Source organism: Lipotes vexillifer, unplaced genomic scaffold (assembly GCF_000442215.2).
Source record: "Lipotes vexillifer unplaced genomic scaffold, Lipotes_vexillifer_v1.1 scaffold251, whole genome shotgun sequence".
Taxonomy (NCBI): Eukaryota; Metazoa; Chordata; class Mammalia; order Artiodactyla; family Lipotidae; genus Lipotes; species Lipotes vexillifer.
The window spans coordinates 487,825-508,192 of record NW_006770868.1 but is presented as its reverse complement, the minus strand read 5'-3'; the positions used below and the strand labels follow the sequence as shown (position 1 = coordinate 508,192).

Genomic DNA, 20,368 nt, shown 5'->3' with positions numbered 1-20,368 from the left:
TGAGCCCTGGTCCGGGAAGATCCCACATGCCGCGGAGCAACTAAGCCCGTGTGCCACAACTACTGAGCCCGTGTGCCACAACTACTGAACCCACACACCTAGAGCCCGTACTCCACAACAAGAAAAGCCACCGCAATGAGAAGCCCACGCACCCCAAGGAAGAGTAGTCCCTGCTCACTACAACTAGAGAAAGCCGCGCACAGCAATGAAGAACCAAAAGCAGCCAAAAATAAATAAATAAATAAATATATAACAAAAAAGGATATACAAGTGCGTAACTTATGTGTGCATATATATATGCATATACATACTGAATACATATGCATTGCATGTGCAACAGTTTATGCAGACCTTGGAGATATTGCAGGCTCGGTTCTGCCATGAAGTGAATACCGCAATAAAGCAAGTCACACAAATTTTTTGTTTTCCCAGGGTGTATAAAAGTTACGTTTACACTATACTGTAGTCTATTAAGTGTGCAATTGCATTATGTCTAAAAAAACAAAGTACATGCCTTAATTTAAAAATAATGCTGTTGGAAAAATGGTGTCGATAGATTGGCTCGATGCAGGGTTGCCACAAACCTTCAGTTTATAAAAAGTGCTGTATCTGCGGAGAGCAATAAACCTAAGCATGATACAACTCAGTCTGCTTGTATTTACAGCACGTTGAGGAAAATTCTCCATAAATGGGAGCAGTAGTTGATTTAGCTTTTTCTTGTATCGTGACTAGTGAGGCTCAGCTATGTCCCTGTTTCCCCCAGAGCTGCCTCTGGCCATGGAACAGAATGGGATGGGGGCTGAGAGGAGGGAGACTAAGGAAAACAGGGAGAGGGTGGTGGAGAGAGACGAAAAGGAGGGCAGAGGGTCCAGTCTCAACTCCTGGAGCCTGGAAACCCCTTGCCCCAGGGCTGGTCTCTCTTTCCCTCCAGGGTTGATCCATTCTCTGAACATTTGACTCCCTTTTCCTAAGATAAGTTCTTTCAACCTTGACCTTCCCCACTGATCCTACCTGGGAAGACTCAGACCAGCTGCTCAGATGAAGCTTGATCCCTGGCTATGGTCCTATCATGGACGGAACAGCATCTAAGGACAAAGCATACAAGGCAAAGTTAATGATATTTCACTTTAAATAAAGAAAATATGGCTGTTAATTAAGCCAGATAATATTGTAGGAGAGGCAAAACTTTTCCTCTACCTTTTAGGGTCAGCGGCTGGGCATGAGAATTAAGTGGACACAAGACAGATTAACAGGAGAAAAGCATATACAGTTGACCCTTGAACAACATGGGTTTGAACTGCGTGGGTCCACTTGTATGCAAATTTTTTCTGCTAAATACATACTATGGTGCTACACGATCCACAGTTGGTTGAGTCCACAGATGTGGAACCATGGAAACAGAGGGCTGACTGCAAAATTACACCTGGATTTTGAACTGCCCAGGGGTCGCCACCCCAACCCCTGCGTTGTTCAAGGGTCAAGTGTACATTTTATTTAATAATTTAATAATTCTTTTACATGGACATGAAGACTCAGAAAGCAGTTAGGCCTAAGTGCTTATATACTTGGTTGAACAGAGTATGAAAAAGTATCTAAAATATACGGGGGGCTTCGCTGGTGGCACAGTGGTTAAGAATCCGCCTGCCAATGCAGGGGACACGGGTTCGAGCCCTGGTCCGGGAAGATCCCACCTGCTGCAGAGCAACTAAGCCCGTGCACCACAGCTACTGGGCTTGCGCTCCAGAGCCTTCAAGCCACAACTACTGAGCCCACGTGCCACAACTACTGAAGCCTATGCACCTAGAGCCTCTGCTCCGCAAAAAGATAAGCCACCGCAATCAGAAGCCCGCGCACCGCAGCGAAGAGTAGCCCCCGCTCGCCACAACTAGAGAAAGCCCGCGCGTGCAGCAGCGAAGACACAACACAGCCAAAAATAAATAAAGAAATAAAATTCATTAAAAAATTAAAATAAAATAAAATAAAATATTTGGGGATGCTTGGGACTTCCCTGGCAGTCCAGTGGTTAAGGCTCTGCGCTTCCACTGAAGGGGGTGTGGGTTCAATCCCTGGCTGGGGAACTGCTGTGCCTTGTGGCACAGCAAAAAAAAAAACAAAACAAAAAAAAAGGAAAATATATGGGGATGCTAAAGGCAGACAAGGGTTATTTCTTGGGCTCTTCTTGGGCTCTTCTTGGGCTCAAAGCCCCCCCATCCCCCCCTGCCTGGTCTCTGGTGACAAGAATGTTCCTCGCCTCCAGCGCTGTGGTGGCAGTGAGGGGGTGGGCATGTTTCATAGGGGAGGCATTCTTTCATCTTTCACGGGGCATCTTTCATCTCCTGCTTTCAGGAAGAAAAGGGGGGGGTTGGAGATCTCTTTTGGTATCTGCTGTTTTCCAAGTGCCTTACCTCAAAATTGTCAATATGCCAAAGCGGCATGTTCTGGGGTAGTGTGTCCTGAAGCCCCTCAACGTCAAGACACCAGTGCTGTTTTGCTCAGGCCTGGGAAGCACTGCGTGCTGTCAAAGGGAGAAAAGTGCCTGCCCCAGAACCCCTGCAAGGAGACCTGGGCCTTTGGGAGAGAGGCCCATAATTGCTGGAGGTAGAAGGTGATGCCCCACCTTGCATTCACCCCACTCCCCCATCCGCCCAGAGTTCAGTATCAGCCAGAAATGGAGGTTTGGGGTGCGTGTGGGGAGGGGACCCTTTCAGGCCCGTGTCCCCATGAGGCTGCAACCCTGGCCATAGACTACTAAATCTCTCCAGCATCCAGACAGAAAAAGAAGACTTAGAAAACTCCAGAGAGGGGCTGTAATTAGTTCACGTGACCTCCACGAATAAGGGTGTGTGCCGACTTCCCTGGTAGTCCAGTGGTTAAGACTTTGCGCTTCCACTGCAGGGGGCAAGGGTTTGATCCCTGGTCGGGGAAGTTCCTCATGTTGTGTGGTTCAGCCAAAAGCAAACAAAGAAAAGTGTGCCTCTGACAATAGCGGTCTCATGGATCCTTCACTGGGTGTCAGGAGAGCTAATGGTCTCAGGTTCTCATATGCTAAACACGGAGACTGTCCTTCAGTGTGTTCTGAGAAAACTTAATCAGAGAAATGGTCCCCAGTAAAAGGGAGTTTTATAGTCAAATAGCTTTAGGCATACCTTCCTTAGAAAGATTCATAGGTCCACTGGCATTCTGAAGACCCTGACAAGTCCTGCAGAAATAAAACCTGTTTGCCATTGTTAACTCAGAACTTCCCATGCTCTTTGACAAATACCTTCTCCAATTTTTTTTTTTTTTTGCGGTACGCGGGCCTCTCTCTGTTGTGGCCTCTCCCGCTGCGGAGCACACGCTCCGGACGCGCAGGCTCAGCGGCCATGGTTCACAGGCCCAGCCGCTCTGCGGAATGTGGGATCTTCCCGGACCAGAGCATGAACCCGTGTCCCCTGCATCGGCAGGCGGACTCTCAACCACTGCGCCACCAGGGAAGCCCTCCATTTTTAATATGCATGCCAACTAACATTCCATAACACTAGTGTTCTTAGGAACATACTTTGACTCTAACTGTGCTAGATCCTTTCTAAGATTCTTTTTAGCTTTTATACTCCATAATGGATCATCCAGGAATGTGTTTGTTTATAGGTAACAGAAGACTCTGTGGCTTCTGAAGATAAAGATATATACCATATATATATGGCATGACACCATATATCTGGGAGAGGAACTCTGGGGTCAGTTCTATTGCTCAAGGATGCCTTCCCACATTTCTGTTCTGCCATCTTCATCATATAGCATTTGTCCTCATGGTTACAAGAAAGCTGCAGCTGCTCCAGGTTGGCAGAAGGAGGCAGAGACAAAAGCTTTCTCTTTGTGAGTTTTAAAAAAATTCATAAAGGGATGTCCTTCCTGGGAATCTTGCTTATATCTCAATGGCCAAAGCAGAGTCACATGGCAATGCCCGGCTGCATGGGAGTCTCAGAATATAAGTGTTTTTTTTTTTTTTTTTTTTGGTTGGGGGGGCACACCACGCAGCTTGCAGGATCTTAGTTCCCTGACCAGGGATTGAACCCAGGCCCCCGGAAGTGGAAGCACGGAGTCCTAACCACTGAACTGCCAGGGAATTCCCAAGATAAGTATTTTAGACTCCTAGCCTCTGTAACAGAGGAAGGCAAAGAAAAGAAGGCTAGTGAATGGTTTTGGAGGCGCTAATCCATGATGTCTGCATATCTGTTGGCCACAGGCTTGGTGGCTCTAAGAAAGGCCAACAAGATGGAAGTTTGCTTCTCTATCAACAGTTTGAGGATAAGGAGCCTGGGACTGACATGGTGGTTTCCTGGTGACAAGGTCCCAGGCACCTTCTATCCTGTTGCCCTGCCATCTCCAACGTGTGGCTCTCATCTCATGGTCTGAGATGCTGTGCCACGCACGTGATGATCAGCAGGGAGGAAAGCAGGAGGAGAGAACGCACTTTTCCTCTTCAAGGGGATGCCCTTTAAGGAAATTCTGTATCTTATTCTCTCTGCCACCCCACTGCCAGAACTTAAGCATATTGCCACATCTCATTAAAAGGGAGACAGGGAAAAGTAATATTCAGCTGCCATACCTCCAGCTGAAACGCGGGAGTTCTAATCTAAAAGAAGGGGAGGATAAATCCTGGGGACAAGCTTTGCCCTGATCTGCCACAGTGATTGTACCCACATAATACTTCTTTTGTTACGTGTATCACTATTTCTCACATTAAAAATAGCACAACATGGTAACCACGTGGGATGATCAATGTGTTAATTAGCTTGATTGTGATTGTCTCACACTCTACACATATATCAAATCATCACGTTGTACACCTTAAATACATACAATTTTTATTTGTCAATGATACCTCAATAAAGCTGGAAAAACAAAGTAGCACAATGTGATGATCACACGTTTGTCACTAATATATCCTTCAAAACCTAGCTCACGGACTTCCCTGGTGGGGCAGTGGTTAAGACTCTGAGCTCCCAATGCAAGGGGGCCTGGGTTTGATCCCTGGTCAGGGAACTAGATCCCACATGCATGTTGCAACTAAGAGTTTGCATGCCACAACGAAGGAGCCCCTGAGCTGCAACTAAGGAGCCCGCTGGTCGCAACTAAGACCCGGTGCAATCAAATAAATAAATAAATAAACCCCAAAACCAAAAAAAAAAAAAACCCAGCTCAAATGTCCCTTCTTCCATGAAACCATCTTTTAAGGGTTGAGGATTTCTTCCTTTGTATAGCCATTAGAATCCCAACACCCTTCCTCCACCCCACCTTCCAGTCTGTTTTTCTCTAAAGTTGGCATTCTTTGCCATGGAGCTATACAGCATCTCCCTGGATATTCCGTTGTGGAGCTCAAATTGCCGTACTTATTAGCAAATCCATCTCCCAACTGGATACAGATTCTCTTGAACACTGAACTGGCCTGATGTGTTCCTGGCTCCTTGCACAAGCTTGGTATACAGTAGGGACTTGATGTTTTTCAATAAATAGATAATGCATATGGGAGTATCTCCAGTAAACTTCTACCGAGAAGGTGACATTTGAGTTGGGACTTGAAGGAAAAGATGGAACAGACAATGAGATTTTTCTGCTGTTAACTACTTTTTAAAGATATAAAGTCTCCCACAGCCCTCTCTTGCTTCTGATTTCTAAGATCCATCTCCCCCCACCCCCACTTGGAAGCTTTGAGTTATGCTTCCCCAGCTTCCAAGAGTTAAAAGCTCCCTTCTCTGTGACTGCACAGCCCTGGATTCAGGCAGCTATCATAGCCCTTGTCTCTCTGTGTCATGAATAACGAAGTGGTCATGTCGTTGACCTTGCTGAGCCACAGTTTTCTCACCTGAGAAGTGGGGATAATGGCGATATAAAATGCACTGTGATGGGACTTCCCTGGCAAGTTCAGTGGTTAAGACTCCACGCTTCCAATGCAGGGGACAGGTTTGACCCCTGCTCGGGGAACTAAGATCCCACATGTGGCACGGCCAAAAAAAAATAATAATAAAAATAATAAAATGCACCGTGATGAGTGCTGTACGGGAGCTGATTCCCCTGTAATGCAACAGTCCAAGGGGTAATTCCCGTGCCTTTCCCATTTCTCCGTTGCCGGTGCCTGAAGCAGTGTCAGTGCTTGTATTGTTTATTGATGTGTAACAAATTATCCAAAAATTAGTGTCTTAAAACAACCAACATCTATTATCTCATAGTTTCCATGGTCAGGAATTTGGGAGCTGCTTAGTCAGATGGTCCTGGCCTGGAGCCCCTCATGAGGTGGCAGTCAAGACATGGGCCAAGGGTGTTGTCATCTGAAGCCTTGACTGGGCAGGAGGGTCCCCCTCCCAGATGGTGCATTTACCTGGCTGTAGGCACGAGGCCTCAGTTCCCAGCTGCACAGATCTCTCCTTGGGGCTACTTGAGTGTCCTCACAACATGGCACTAGCTTTCCCCAGAGTGAGAGATCTCAGAGGGCAGGCTGGTAGCAAGACTTTCTTTTTTTTTTTAAGTAGAATACTTATTTAATTCACGTTTATTGTGGAAAGTGACATGACTGACATGACTGATCTGATTCATATCATCTCATTAATTTTTCCATTTTATATATATATATTTTTTCTTTTCTTGAGATAAATTCACTTACCATAAAATTCACACTATTAAAGTATACAATTCAGTGCTTTTCTAGTATATTCACCAAGTTGTACCATCATCACCACTATCTAATTCCAGACACATGACTCTTATGACCAAGTCTTGGAAATCACACACCTTCATTTCTGCAGCATCCTATTTGTCAACAGCTCAGCTCTATTCAGTGTGGGGAGGAAAGAATCACTGGGGACCATCTTGGACACTGGTTTCCGTGGCACTTGAGATATATATATATATATATATATTTTTTTTAATATAAATTTATTTATTTTATTTATTTTTGGCTGTGTTGGGTCTTTGTTGCAGAGCATGGGCTCTAGGCGCGTGCAGCACAGGCTCAGTAGTTGTGGCACACGGACTTAGTTGCTCCACGGCACGTGGGATCTTCCCGGACCAGGGCTCGAACCCGTGTCCCCTGCACTGGCAGGCAGATTCTCAACCACTACGCCACCAGGGAAGCCCCGCACTTGATATATTTTGAATGAATGAATGATTTTGTTAACCGAAAGGGGATGAACCCTTCCACCGCGTTAAATTCAATGGTCAATTCTCACTTCATCTTTTTCTTATCAACATAATTCATCCTCCTTGAGACACATTCTGGGCTTGCAGACATCACATCTGCCTGGCTTTCCTCGCAGTTCACAGGTCACTCCTTAGTCTCTCCTCCCTCTTCCCCCCGCCTTCCTCAAGGTGCAGAACCCAGAGCTGAGTCCCGGGACCTCCTCTCTTCTCCATTGACACTCATACCATTTATGGCCTCATTCAGCCTCTGTGGCTTTAAACACCAACATCCACTAACAATGCACCTGGAATGCTCACAGGGCTCACACCCCAAACTCCATGTTCAAACAGCCACTGCCTCCTGGATATTTCCAAGCCGGCCCAGAGAGGCTCTCAAAGGCCACATGTCAAACCGAACTCCTGGTCTCCCTCAAACCTGCTCTTCTTACAGGACTCTCCAGCTTGACTCATGGCCACTTGATCTTGCCACTTGGTTAAAAAAAACAGGGGACCCCTTGATCCTTTCCTTCTCTCATGTCCCCATGCCTTCCACAAATCTGTCTCCACCTTGGAAATGTGTTCAGAATGACCATTCTCTCCCGCTCCAAGTCTGGGGATGGTGATGCCTTCCTGGCTGCTCTCCTGGTGCCTCCTGCCCCGCCATGTTCTACACAGGCAGAGGGATCCGTGAACACACAGATCAGATGACATGACTTGTCTTCTCGAGCCAGAAGAAGCCTGGATCCCACAGTCCCACTGACCATGGCTCTTCCCACTCTCCCCGTTACCACCTCCTCCTTGTAATCCAGAAGGAACCCAGGTGTGATCCCACATCTGGGCCTTTGCACTGGCTGTTCCCGCAGCCTGGAACACTCCCCACCAGATATTTCCATACCTGTCTCCCTCCCACCCTTGTTCTGCTCTTCCTTCAAGTCACCTTCTCTGTGACCTTTGCTGACCTTTGGATATAAACTGGCAACTCCTACCCATCAATCCTGGTTCCCCTCTCTACTATTTTTAACCATAGCTCTTACTGCTATCTAACTGACTATATGTTTTGCTTAGATTATTTTGTTTATTGTCTGTCTCCCTTCCCCCACCCCCAGCATGAGCACCATGAAATTAGGGACTTTGCTTCATTCACTGCTCTGTCTCCTGCTGGAATGGTGGCTAGCACATGGAACGGCTCAATCCTTTTCTGTTGAATGATTAATGTCTGCCCACTTGAATGCTATTTCATCTTCCACGTTACTCAAAGGACGGCACTGTGTCTGTTTTTGGTACTCCCGTGTCTGATGCATAGCGGTAGTTCAATACATCTTGGGTGACTCTATCTCCATGGCCCCCCAAGGGCCTCTGCTCCCCTCTCTGCAACATGAGGAGTGGCCACTAGAAAGCTCAGTTCCACCCTCAGGGCAGCCTGTCCTTGGGCCCAGCCAGGTGCCTGTAGCCTCCTGGGAAAGCAGGCCTAGTGTTACCAGACCTTCCCGTTTGTCAAAAGAATATGATCTGAATTCTTATGTGAGTGCCCCTAAGTTTGAAATGTTAATTTAACATTTTGAAAAAGCAGCTGTTTCCTTCATAACAAACCACCCCAGCACTGAGTGGCTTCATACAACTGCCCCTCATGCAGCTCACGTCCTCTGTCTAGGGCGGCTCAACTGACCTCTCCAAATCAGACAATCCTTCCAGGTGACACCGATTAGAATCTACACCCAGGCGACACCGATTAGAATCTACGGTGCTGGCAAGCACAGAGCTTTTGTACTGAAGGAGGAAAACTCTGCCATACCAGAAAGGTTGGCATGAAATTAAGGTGACAAGGGAAAAAAGAGTCATGAGCTGCTGGCCGCATAATTCAGCTTAATCTCCAGGAAGTGACTGTCAAAGCATTAGAAGGTGTCTGTGCAGACAAGGGGAAGCCTGGCCAGTGGTGTTGGAAACAAATTCATATTACAGGTCACATGCCCCAGGGCAGCCAGCTCCGGATGCAACAATGACTATATTATATCATGGAGAATAAATAATTGCTTTAGGTGTGGGGGACATTTAATGATGAATAGAGGGAACAAGAACCCCCAAATTAGGATGAGCCCACAGTTACTGAGCATATGATCAGTGGCTACCGGGGTCACAAGTCACTTCCACTTTTTTGAGATTCTCTGAATATGTACTCCATATATACAGAATAATATACGTACATTCTATATACATTGTACGCAGCATATATTATGTATTCTGTGTATACATAATATATTCTGCACACATATTCTGTATATACACATAATATACACAGAATACATAATATATTCTGCATATATATGATACAGAGTATTGTGTATATATAATTATAGCCATAATGATATATATGCTTATATATAATATATATTCTGTATATATACAGAAAAATTAAAAGTAGGGTATTTTAACTCAACTGTATGATATATTATCAAATCTGTGTGCTATATTAAGTGTATGCAGTTATAAATTATAACTTTTAACATACCAAAAAAAAAGGGAGGGGGGAAGAAACCTAAAAAGCAATGCGATGTAACGGTGCTAGTCAGAAGATAATTTAAAAAACATTGACTCATCTGTACTGTGCACTGCGGTCCAGTGATGAGACACCAGTTTAAAGTTGTACAAAGTCTTCCTGAAGGTGGACTACTGAACAGGGCAAGTGGCCTGGGCTCTTCAGAAAATTAATGTCATAAGAAAAGCAAAAGGGTGGGGCTGGAGGGAGGGCTGTTCTGAATTTTGAAAGGGACACAGGACATACAACAACCACGTGGAATGCATGGTCCTTGATTGGATCCTGGCTTGAATAAACCAGCTGGGAAGGGTATTTTTGGGGAAAATTAGGATTGTATTTAAAAAAACCTCCCTATGAGGTTGGGATTGAGATATATACACTAATATGTATAAAATAGATAACTAATAAGAACCTGCTGTTAAAAAAAATAAATTAAATAAAATTCCAAAAACCACCCCCCCAAAACCCTCCCTATGGTTTTAGAGACACAACCTGAGGGGTTTAGGGACAAAAATTCATGATGTCTGTAATTTGAAATACTTGACGAAAAAAGAAATGTTTCATGAAGGAAATACGGCAAAACGTCAACAATGGTTCTATCTAGACAATGGTTGTCTGTGTAGTGATATAAATGAATTTTCTGCATGTTTGAAAATTTTCAAAATAAAAATAGAACAAAGGGGCCCTGGTGGCTGGCACAGTGGTTAAGAATCCGCCTGCCAATGCAGGGGACACGGGTTCGAGCCCTGATCTGGGAAGGTCCCACATGCCGCGGAGCAACTAAGCCCGTGTGCCACAACTACCGAAGCCCGTGCGCCTGGAGTCCGTGCTCTGCAACAAGAGAAGCCACTGCAGTGAGAAGCCTGCGCACCGCAACGAAGAGTAGCCCCCGCTCGCCGCAACTAGAGAAAGCCTGCACGCAGCAACGAAGACCCAACGCAGCCAAAAATAAATAAATAAATTTATTTTAAAAAAAAAAGAATAAAGAAAGCTCAGGAGCCTATGAGGAATATGAATAATATATTTGTACTTAATATATTCATGTGTATTATAAATGAGGGTGATTAAAAGAGCACAGGAATATTTTGAGGGAAAAAAGTGAAGGAGGAACACGATCTTGCTTCAGCCTTATCAGTGCTTCTGTGTGACTCTGAGTGTGACCTCATTTGAAGGTCATGTCGAAAGTCCACATGATGGACCCTTTGTGAACGTGAAGACAGGGACCTGATGGCTTCCTTGATCTTCTTGCGAGGACACCTGGTAGCTTTGTCTTTTCCCTCCTTTTTATCCTAACAATGATTCCGCCAGAACACAGATATTAGAATGCCCCCAGGGATCCACCCAACTTCTCATAAGTCCTCTGTTTATTTTTCAAAATCGGAGAGGGAAGGTTAGTTTGGAGATAAGGAATGAGGCTGATTAACCAGTTAAGCCATTTCTGTTAGTTCAGGAGATCAAATTTCACTGTATTATCTATAACGTGAATAGTTAACTTTCCAGGTGGAGCCTTCCCTAAAGGAGAAAAATTAAGAGAGTAAAAGTATAGTGGGGTTTTTTTCTCCTTGCCTTTCTTCTAAGTTTCCTAACTGACCTCCTGAACTTAATATTTGAAGTGATAACTTAATATTGCTAAAATTAATATAAAATTAATTTCCTTTTTGATGAAGGAATTTCTGAAGAACCAAAGTCCATGGATGCAACATTTTACAGGCTTCTATACAATGAAATATCTTAGCGTAGAATCAAACATTCCAGCTTATCACTCAGACCTGGGATTCACTGTTATCTAGAGCAGACTCAAATTTCAAAATACAAACTTAGTACTTGAAAACTAAAAAATTCTCCAAAGCTTCCAAGATTGGCCCTATTCTCATACTTGCCAAAACGCACCCATGGAAAGAAAAGAACCCAAGGTTATGGATCTTGACAAAGAAACTTAGTGCTGATGATTTTCATTCTCAAGGAACTTTAAATGCTGACTCAGATGAGTGGAATTAAACATTACTAGAGGAGGCCATACTGATTAAAATTCTAAATATCTGACCTATCTCTGATTATCCGGTTTTAGCAGGCTGGAGGGTTAGCCCTGTCAATCAAGATAGCATTGCCTAACTTACAGCAATAATGTTTTTTAAACACATGCTTTAATGAAAATCCATAGAATGCATGTTCTATATAAGATCAAAACCAAACAGCAATACATTTGTTTTCCAAGGGAGACAAATGAACTTAATAGTTGCCAGCCTGATACTGCATTCCCTATGTATTCATGAAATCTTCATTCTGCTAATGTAAAATGCAAATACGGCAGAAGCAGAAAGAAATTGGTGCCATAAAAATGATTCTTTTCAGTGCAGCTAAAGCCTGGAAATCAATTAACATTGTAGGCTCCTGTTTTTGTAGTTAAGACCAGAGGTTGGCAAACTAAGGCCCATGGGCCACATCCAGCCTCCACCTGCTTTAGTAAGTAAAGATTTATTGGAAAGCCACCAAGTCCATTCCTTTATGTACTGCCTATGGCTACTTCCACGTTACAAAGTTGAATAGTTGTGTCAAAGACAGTCTGCTCTGTAAAGCCTAAAATATTTACAATCAGGCCGTTTATAGTAAAGAGCTGTGTGACCTTGGGTCCATTACTTAAGACCTCAGTCTTTCCACCTCTTCAATGGGGATATTAAGAACAATAACAGCTAAGTTCACTAAACGTTTACAATGCGTCTAGCACTATTCTAAGTACGTTCATTTAATCCCACAACAACCCTATGAAGAACATACTATGATTGTCCCCATTTTATAGGTGAGGAACTAGAGCCACAGAGATGTGGGGTCACTTGCCTAAGGTCTCACAGCCAGAAAGTAGTAAAGCTCCTACCTCACATGGTAATTATGAGTGTAAATGAGGTCAGGCAGGCAAGTAGGGCTTTTATCCTGGTGCCTGGAATACAGTAAGCTGTCAAAGAATGATAACTGACATTATTATTAGTTTTGAACATGAGCCATCAGAAATGAACAAATTAGTTGGTAACTGAGCTGAGCCTTCTCATCTTGACTTCCTGGAGCATTTATTTACCTGACATCTTCAGGAGGGGATGTTACATTGTCAAAATGGTGTTTGTTGTTCTGGGGAAGGTGACAGATTACGCAGGGTTTGCTTGCCTTGGTCTCTGGATTGTCAGTCAGGATTCTGGTGTGCTAAGAGCCCCCAGAGGGTATGGCAACTAATGATGCCATTAAAAAAGAAGAGGAAGGAGGACAGGGGGAGTGGGAGGGGGTGGAAGAAAAAGAGATGAAGATGACAACGACGAAGAAATTTCATGAGACCCAGAAACTCCATGTAGACAGTTCACAATTGCAGTGTGCCAGCCAGTCATGGCCCTCAGTTGGTTCACATTCAAACCACAAAATGAATAAGACGAATTAAAATGTATTCATGCATAAAATGAATTAAACTGGCTTTTGGAAACTATTTACTGTCTTTATAACTTAAAAAACTACACAAGTCACATATTCATTGTAGAAAATGCAGATAAACAGTAGGAAATAGAAAACAATCACCCATAATCCCATCACCTTGAAAGAACCACATTTAACGTGCTGATAGAATGGTCCCTCCTTATCTGCAAGGGGATACATTCCAGTATGTGATACAGAGGATAGTACTGAATCCTATACAGATGATGTTTTTCCTATGCTAATGGGAGGGTATCTATACAATGTAAATACGCTAGACAAAGAGATGATTCACCTCCTGCGTGGGACAGAGAAGACAGTGCAAGGTTTCATCATCATACCAGAAAGGCACACAATTTAAAACTTCTGAATTGTTTATTTCTGGAATTTTCCATTTAATATTTTTGGAGTACAGTTTACCGTGGGTAACTGAAACCTTGGAAAGTGAAACCAAGGACAAAGGGGGACTACTGTTTTCTAGCTTAGTTTGTTTTCCCCCCCAGATTTATTTATTTATTCATTTATACCAGGGTGCTAAAAACAAGATGGGGTACAGATCTCCACCTGGTGTAGTAAGGTTAGTGTCCTTCCTTACCTTTAACACCTTCCTTAACACTTCTTTTTCTTTTTTTTAATATTTATTTATTTATTTGGTTGTTCCGGGTCTTTTTTTTTTTTTTAAGACAAAAGGTATTTTATTCAAAAAAACCCACCAAGTATAAAAAGAAAAAAAATAAGATGTCTTTCATTCTCCTGTACAGTATTTCACTCAGATAAAAGCAGCAGGCTACATGCTGCTCAAAACACAGCCCCAGAGAGGACCCGGAAGGCACACCACCCAGAACTGCTTTTCATATAGCTATCCTATGTACACAAGTCAGCACGGCCCCTCCCCCATCACCCACGGACCCCATGCCCCCTTGGGTAAGCAGACCGGGTGGGGGGGGGGGCCGCGGCAGTCAGGGAGCTGCAGCAGCTGTCCCGCCTGAGTCCCGTCACCCTATGAATGAACAGAGCAAGCGTTGCAGCCTTCCCCCAAAGGTCCCCAAGTCAGAGGAGGAAGGGAGAAAAGAAAACTATGGCAGTAGCTGTGGAAGCTTGGAGCAGCAAGGGAACCAAATAAATAAATAAATAAATAACACTGACCTCCAGGTTAGAATGTGCATCTTTCTAAGAAAACAAAAACCAAAAAACCCAAACCAAAACAAAACAAAAAACAGGTAAAATAATTTAAAGGCAAAATTAAAAAAGAATTAGATCAACTACAATCCTTTTGTACACTACCACGCCAACTGGACGCACATTTACAGTTTTTCTGTTGATTTGCATTGTTTGTCCATTTGTGTGTGTGTGTGTGTGTGTGTGTGTGTGAGGTCTTGGCTTAGAAACAGTTAAGTAAAAACCAAAAAGGAAGGCCAGTTCACTTGGGAGTTTTACTAAAGGAGGTAGAAAAAGGGCAGGTGGCTCAGCATTTGGCCCTGTGGCCTCTTCCATGGCACCTTTCATATGAAGGATGGGGGGAAGGGGTGGGGGAGAAAGACAGGGAACCAAACCCAGGCAGATTTTTGGAGAAGCAGCATGTAAAAGAGGCAAGTTCAAGTATTTCTCCCAGCACAGCCGGAGTCCCCACAGAAGGCACTCAGAAGCGCTGGACGAGGAGACAGGGACTTAAGACGGTGCTAGTCCTATCTCACCCCAACCCGATTTCCCCCTACCCGACCCATCACGACCTTCAGCAGAACTTTTTTTTAAAATTAATTAATTAATTTATTTATTTATTTTTGGCTGCGTTGGGTCCTTGTTGCTGCACACGGGCTTCCTCTAGTTGTGGCGAGCAGGGGCTACTCTTCGTTGCGGTGCGCGGGCTCTAGGTGCGCGGGCTCTAGTAGGTGTGGCACGTGGGCTCAGTAGTTGTGGCACATGGGCTCTAGGAGCATGAGCTTCTGTAGTTGCAGCACACGGGCTCAGTAGTTGTGGCTCGTGGGCTCTAGAGTGCAGCCTCAGCAGTTGTGGCGCACGGGCTTAGTTGCTTTGTGGCACGTGGGATCTTCCCGGACCAGGGCTCGAACCCGTGTCCCCTGCCTTGGCAGGCGGATTCTTAACCACTGCGCCACCAGGGAAGCCCTCAGCAGAACTCCTGAGGAAGGGAAGAGTTCCATGGCTGGATTCTGACCCACTCCCAGCCCCCACCCCCACCCCTGGGATTTTGCAAAGTCCGGCAATGCTGGACACTGATGAGAAGCAGAGCTTCTATGGGAGGAGTTGAGGCCTAGGACGGCTGGAGTGGAGCCTCCTCCTCTCTTTAGGGGGCGGCCTCCAGGGCCTGGGGTCTGGAATGAGTTGTAAATGTTGTTCCTGTATCAAGCACTGTCCTACTTGGAGAGAAGTGTCACTGGTACTTGGGAAGCTAGAGACACACAGTTCCCCTCTCTTAAGCATCTGACAGAGAAGGGAGAACGTGCCCAGAAGCTATCTGCTGGGCCCTGGCAACAGGCTGTGGAGACGGATCTCAGCAGTTTCCTGGGGCAGGAGGACATCTGGCATCCATGGATGGTTCTGGATTTCTTTGAAGGATGGTCTCAGGGCCAAGCACCATCTAATGAGATGCTAACACTCTGAAGAGACCCTCTGCCTGAAGAAAACTTGGCCCCTGATGGTCTCCTCATCGTGCTCAAAGGGAGTATCTCCACAGACCATATCGTACAGCAGGATCCCCAGAGACCAGACGGCTGCTGACTTGCCATGGTAGCGATGGTAGCAGATCCACTCTGGAGGACTATATGCTTGGGTCCCATCGAAGTCCGTGGAGACGGTGTCCTCGAGCAGCGCCCGCGACCTGAAGTCGATGAGTTTGAGCTCACCGCGACTGAGGTCGATAAGGGTGTTCTCATTCTTGCCGTCGTGGTGAAGCGCCCCGCAGATGTGGCAGTGCCGCACGGCCTGCAGCACCTGCCAGAAGCAGCTGCGGGCCGGCTCCGCCTGCAGGGCCCCCCTTTCCATGATAAAGTCTAAGAGTTCTTGCGCTGGCTCGGGCCTGTCCAGGATCAGGGCGAAACTGCTGGGTCTCTCGAACCAGCCCAGGAGCCTGATGACGCCGGGGAAGCCCGAGCTCACCTCCTTCAGCAGAACCACTTCCATGCGCGCCCGGGTGCCGTTAGGCAGCTCTCCCCAGCCTGAGATATGGTCCTTTTCTCCACGTGTTTGATGGCCACTGGCAAGTGGTCGGTGACACGGATGCCGGAGTAGACGGAGCTGAAGCCGCCGCTGCTCAGGAGCGGGCCCACCTGGCACTGTGACTCCAGGGGCTCCTTCTCCTTGCCAGGCGCCAGCTTGGTGGCGTGCGGGTTGTTGCGGAGCGCGGCACACGGGCGGGCAAGACAGTTGATTTTGGACAAGAGCATCCCAACCTCCAGGATGTCGGTGTAGGGACGGAGTCTGGAGGAGCTGCAGCAGGAGCTAGGGCTGGGGTTGTGCTGGTGGCTGTGCCTACAGCTGGGGCTGAGGCTGTGCTGGGTCTTCGTTGCAGCAGGTGGGCTCCTTAGTTGCGGCACGTGAATTCCTAGTTGTGGCATGCGTGTGGGATCCAGCTCCCTGACCAGGGATTGAACCCAGGCCCCCTGCAATGGGAGTGTGGAGTCTTATCCACTGTGCCACTAGGGAAGTCCCCTTAATATTTTTCTTTCTGTAAAAAGAAAAGGCTCAGGATCAGAGGTTGTATCCTTCTTTGAGTGAATGTCTTGAAGATCATCAATCATCAGATCAATACACGCCCGGTCACTGGTATCTGGAATTCTCTTTGTGTACTTACATGAGCACCACTTGCTATTTTAAAATGTTAATTCAGTGAACCAAAATCATACTATCTATCTACCCATGCAACCACCCATTAGAGACATGGTATAAATGCAGAGGAGAGAAGCATGGACTCTACAGCCAGACTGCTTCAGTTTGAAGTCTGGCTCTACCATTATTAGCTCTGTGACCTGGAGGGAGTGATTACATGTCTTGGATCTGCCCTCTGGACTCAGGGATCTATTCTCTGAGTCATTCTTCTTTTCCCAAGAAATGCAGATCCTGTTTGCAGCTGAGTAGTTTTGCAGCCTGCTTCCTGCCTGCAGAAGTTTGAGGGTTCAAAGGCCTCTTTTCCTTTTGTACTGTCTCTGCTCATTTCAGTCCAGAGCTGGTTGTTTATGCCAGCACATTTCTTTTAAAAATGTTGTGGGTCTCCTATGAATTCAGGAGTGGCTTAGCTGGGTGAAGTCGCAGACAAATTGTTGGCCAGGGTTGGGGTCCAATGAAGGCTTGACTGGGGCGGACAAACCTATTTCCAAGGTGGTGCACTCACATGACTGGCAAGTGGGTTCTGGGTATTGGCAGGAGGCCTCAGTTCCTCGTCATGTGGGCATCTCCATAGAGTTCTCATGTGTCCTCACAGCACGGCAGCTGGCTTCCCCCAGACCAGGTGATCCAAGAGAGAGCAACGCAGAAGCTACAATGTCTCCTATGACCTTACCTGGGAATGTACACATTGTCATTTCCTCAGTCTTCTATTGGTGACGCAAGAACATAGATGAGGAGGTAAGGACCACCAGAGGCCATCTGGAGGTTGGTTACTAACAGGACTTTTTCAGAGCAAGTCTGAGACAAGTTTTTTTTAATTTAAATTTAAAATTTTTTGTAGCTGCACCACGGGGCATGTGGGATGTTAGTTCCACGACCAGGGATGGAACCCACACCCCCTGCAGTGGAAGCATGGAGTCTTGACCCCTGGACCTCCAGGGAAGTCCTGAGACAAGTTTTTTTTAAATGCCATTTGAGGCCTTGGGGTTTCCTTTAGGTTTGATCTCTGATTGATCTAACAAGCATTTATGTGGTCCCGACTGTGGGCCAGGTACCATGTGAGATGCTGAAGATATAAATACAAGTAAAAATCCACTGTACATGTTTCAAGTAGGTGAGGTCAATGTGGAACCAGATGCATCTAAGAGAATATGATTGTATAATGTAGTAAATGCCATGATCAAGCTGTGCAGATGTGCTGTCAGAGTCAAGACAAAGGGCCGGCAGCCAGGCCTGGGGTGGGCAGGGTGGGAGTGCCCGTTTTAGTGGGGTCAGGAATGCTTTTCCCGGAGAAAATAATCAGCACTGTCATCTGTTGGCATTTATTATGAGTCAGGCCTTAGCTGAGCACTTTAAAGGCCTCATCTCAAGTAATCCTCTTAATAACCCACATGAGGTGCCTACTGTTATTATTGAATTTATTTGCTTGTTTATGCCTGCCACCTCCTCTCACAACTATTCCAGCTAGAACGCATGCTTCAGCTGGACAGTGGTTTTTGTCACGTTCTAAATCTCCAGCATCTAGAAGAGTTCCTAGCACAGAGTTAGCCCTTAATACTTTTTAGTTGAATCACTGACTACCCATTCTACAGATGAAAAAACAAAGGCTTAGAGAGAAGTGATTTCCCCAAGATCACACAACCAGGAAGTGGCTGAGGCAGAATTCCAATCCATGCTCCCATCCATGGTAATAAACTCCCCCCAAATACAGCCTGTGCCCTCAAGGAGTAGACAGCTTGGTGGGGAAGCCGGACAGAGAGGTACTAAGGCAGGTAACTGAGTTGCAGTGTGAATGCTATAAACAAGTGTTTTCAAGTTGCTTTAGGAGTGAAGAGGATGGGGTTGGAAACTGGTGGGCAGGTGAGGTTTATCTGGTACAGGCTGTGTGTGGGCAGCAGATGTGGGCTGTGGGTTTCGGTCATGGTCCTTCCGCTGGTGACGCTGAGCCTGTAAACCCCACCATGATGCTTCGATTTTATTCTCTGAGAGCCAGATAGGATTCAGAAATTCCAGGTTCAAGTCCCCCTTGAAGCTGAGTAGGATGGATCACTAACCTGCACAGGGACACAGTCTGTCTCGGCTTCTCTGCTTTTCCTCCAGCGCTCTCTTCTCTCCCCACCCTGTTCTGAGGACCCACCACCTGGGCAGGTGGCTCCCGCCCGCTCTCCCTCCTGTCTGATTCAGCCACGACCACAATAACTGCCAATGCAGAACTGAACAACGGTTGAGACTCAGAAGCATGAGATGAAGAATGAAAGGCACCAGAGACCCTGGGTTCACCCTGCTAACTCACAGGGCAGCGGCGAGAGGAAGACGTTATCATTAGCGATCTTTGCTTCAGCAATAGTTGCTTCTGTGAAGTGCTAGAGTCGAGTCAGGGCAAAAATAGGACCTTCTTTTGTGGTGTGGGCACATCCCAAGGCACCTGGGCTTTGGACTCTCCCAATCACTGGCTGTCTGTCTGGGAGGCAGGAATGGACCTTTTGTTCTTTCAAAGTTAAAGTTGGGGAAATGTGATCAACCGGCTCTCATTAAATCCCTTAAAGTCTGATCTCAACAACAGTTTTAATTTAGAGTTTACTTTATCAGGGTCTGAGCAGTACTAACTGGTATCTGGTAGGGATGTCTCATGGGCCGAAAGAAAATGCTCTGTTTCTTTAAATATCTGAGTTCCCTCCTGAATGGTGAAGTCAAACATGCTCACTGTATGATGTCAGAAACACAAACGGGCATAACACAAAGGAAGTCAGCCTTTATCCCACCACCCGGACATGATCGATAACACCTTTGGTCTCTCCTCCCCGCTCCTCATTTTTTTCAATGCAAATTCGCGTTAACTCTGCAGGGTGTAGTGGTTAAAGCATAGCTTTAGGCCAAGCACTCCCAGCCTTTTCTGGGTTCTGGACTCCTCTGAAAGTCTGGTGAAGCCCCTGGACCCCTTCCCAATGTCACGCTTTTTAAATGCATAAATACTGATAAGAACACCAGGGTAAACAATTATATTGAAATACAACTATCGAAATATTTTTAAAACCTTTGTGACATAGTAACATATGTGCTTCTTTATTAGTTTATTTACTGACAATATCTAGTGGTGATTCTAAGAACTCCTGTAACTTCAAAGTAGTGATGAGCATAACTGCTATCTTGAGAAGTCTGCTGCCCCTGCAATAAGCAATATCTGTGATTCCTATTGGCAGCACTCACGTGTATTGTTCATGCTGCTGTGGCTTGCTGTCTACATTCATAATCGAAGGAATGCTAAATTTTAGTTAGAAGGCAGTGAAAATAAACATAATTCCTCCCCCCACAGGCTCACAAACTCCATAAAATCTATCCTTAAGGCACAGGTTAAGAACTGCTCTGGTCTAGGCTTCCTGCATTTGGATC

The 20,368-nt window shown here is 45.7% G+C and overlaps 1 pseudogene; it reads right to left on the bottom strand.

Moving 5' to 3' along the window:
- Positions 1 to 15,607: 15,607 nt before the first annotated feature.
- LOC103082350 (serine/threonine-protein kinase pim-1 pseudogene) lies at positions 15,608 to 16,641 on the bottom strand (annotated as a pseudogene).
- Between the last annotated feature and the right edge of the window lie 3,727 nt (positions 16,642 to 20,368).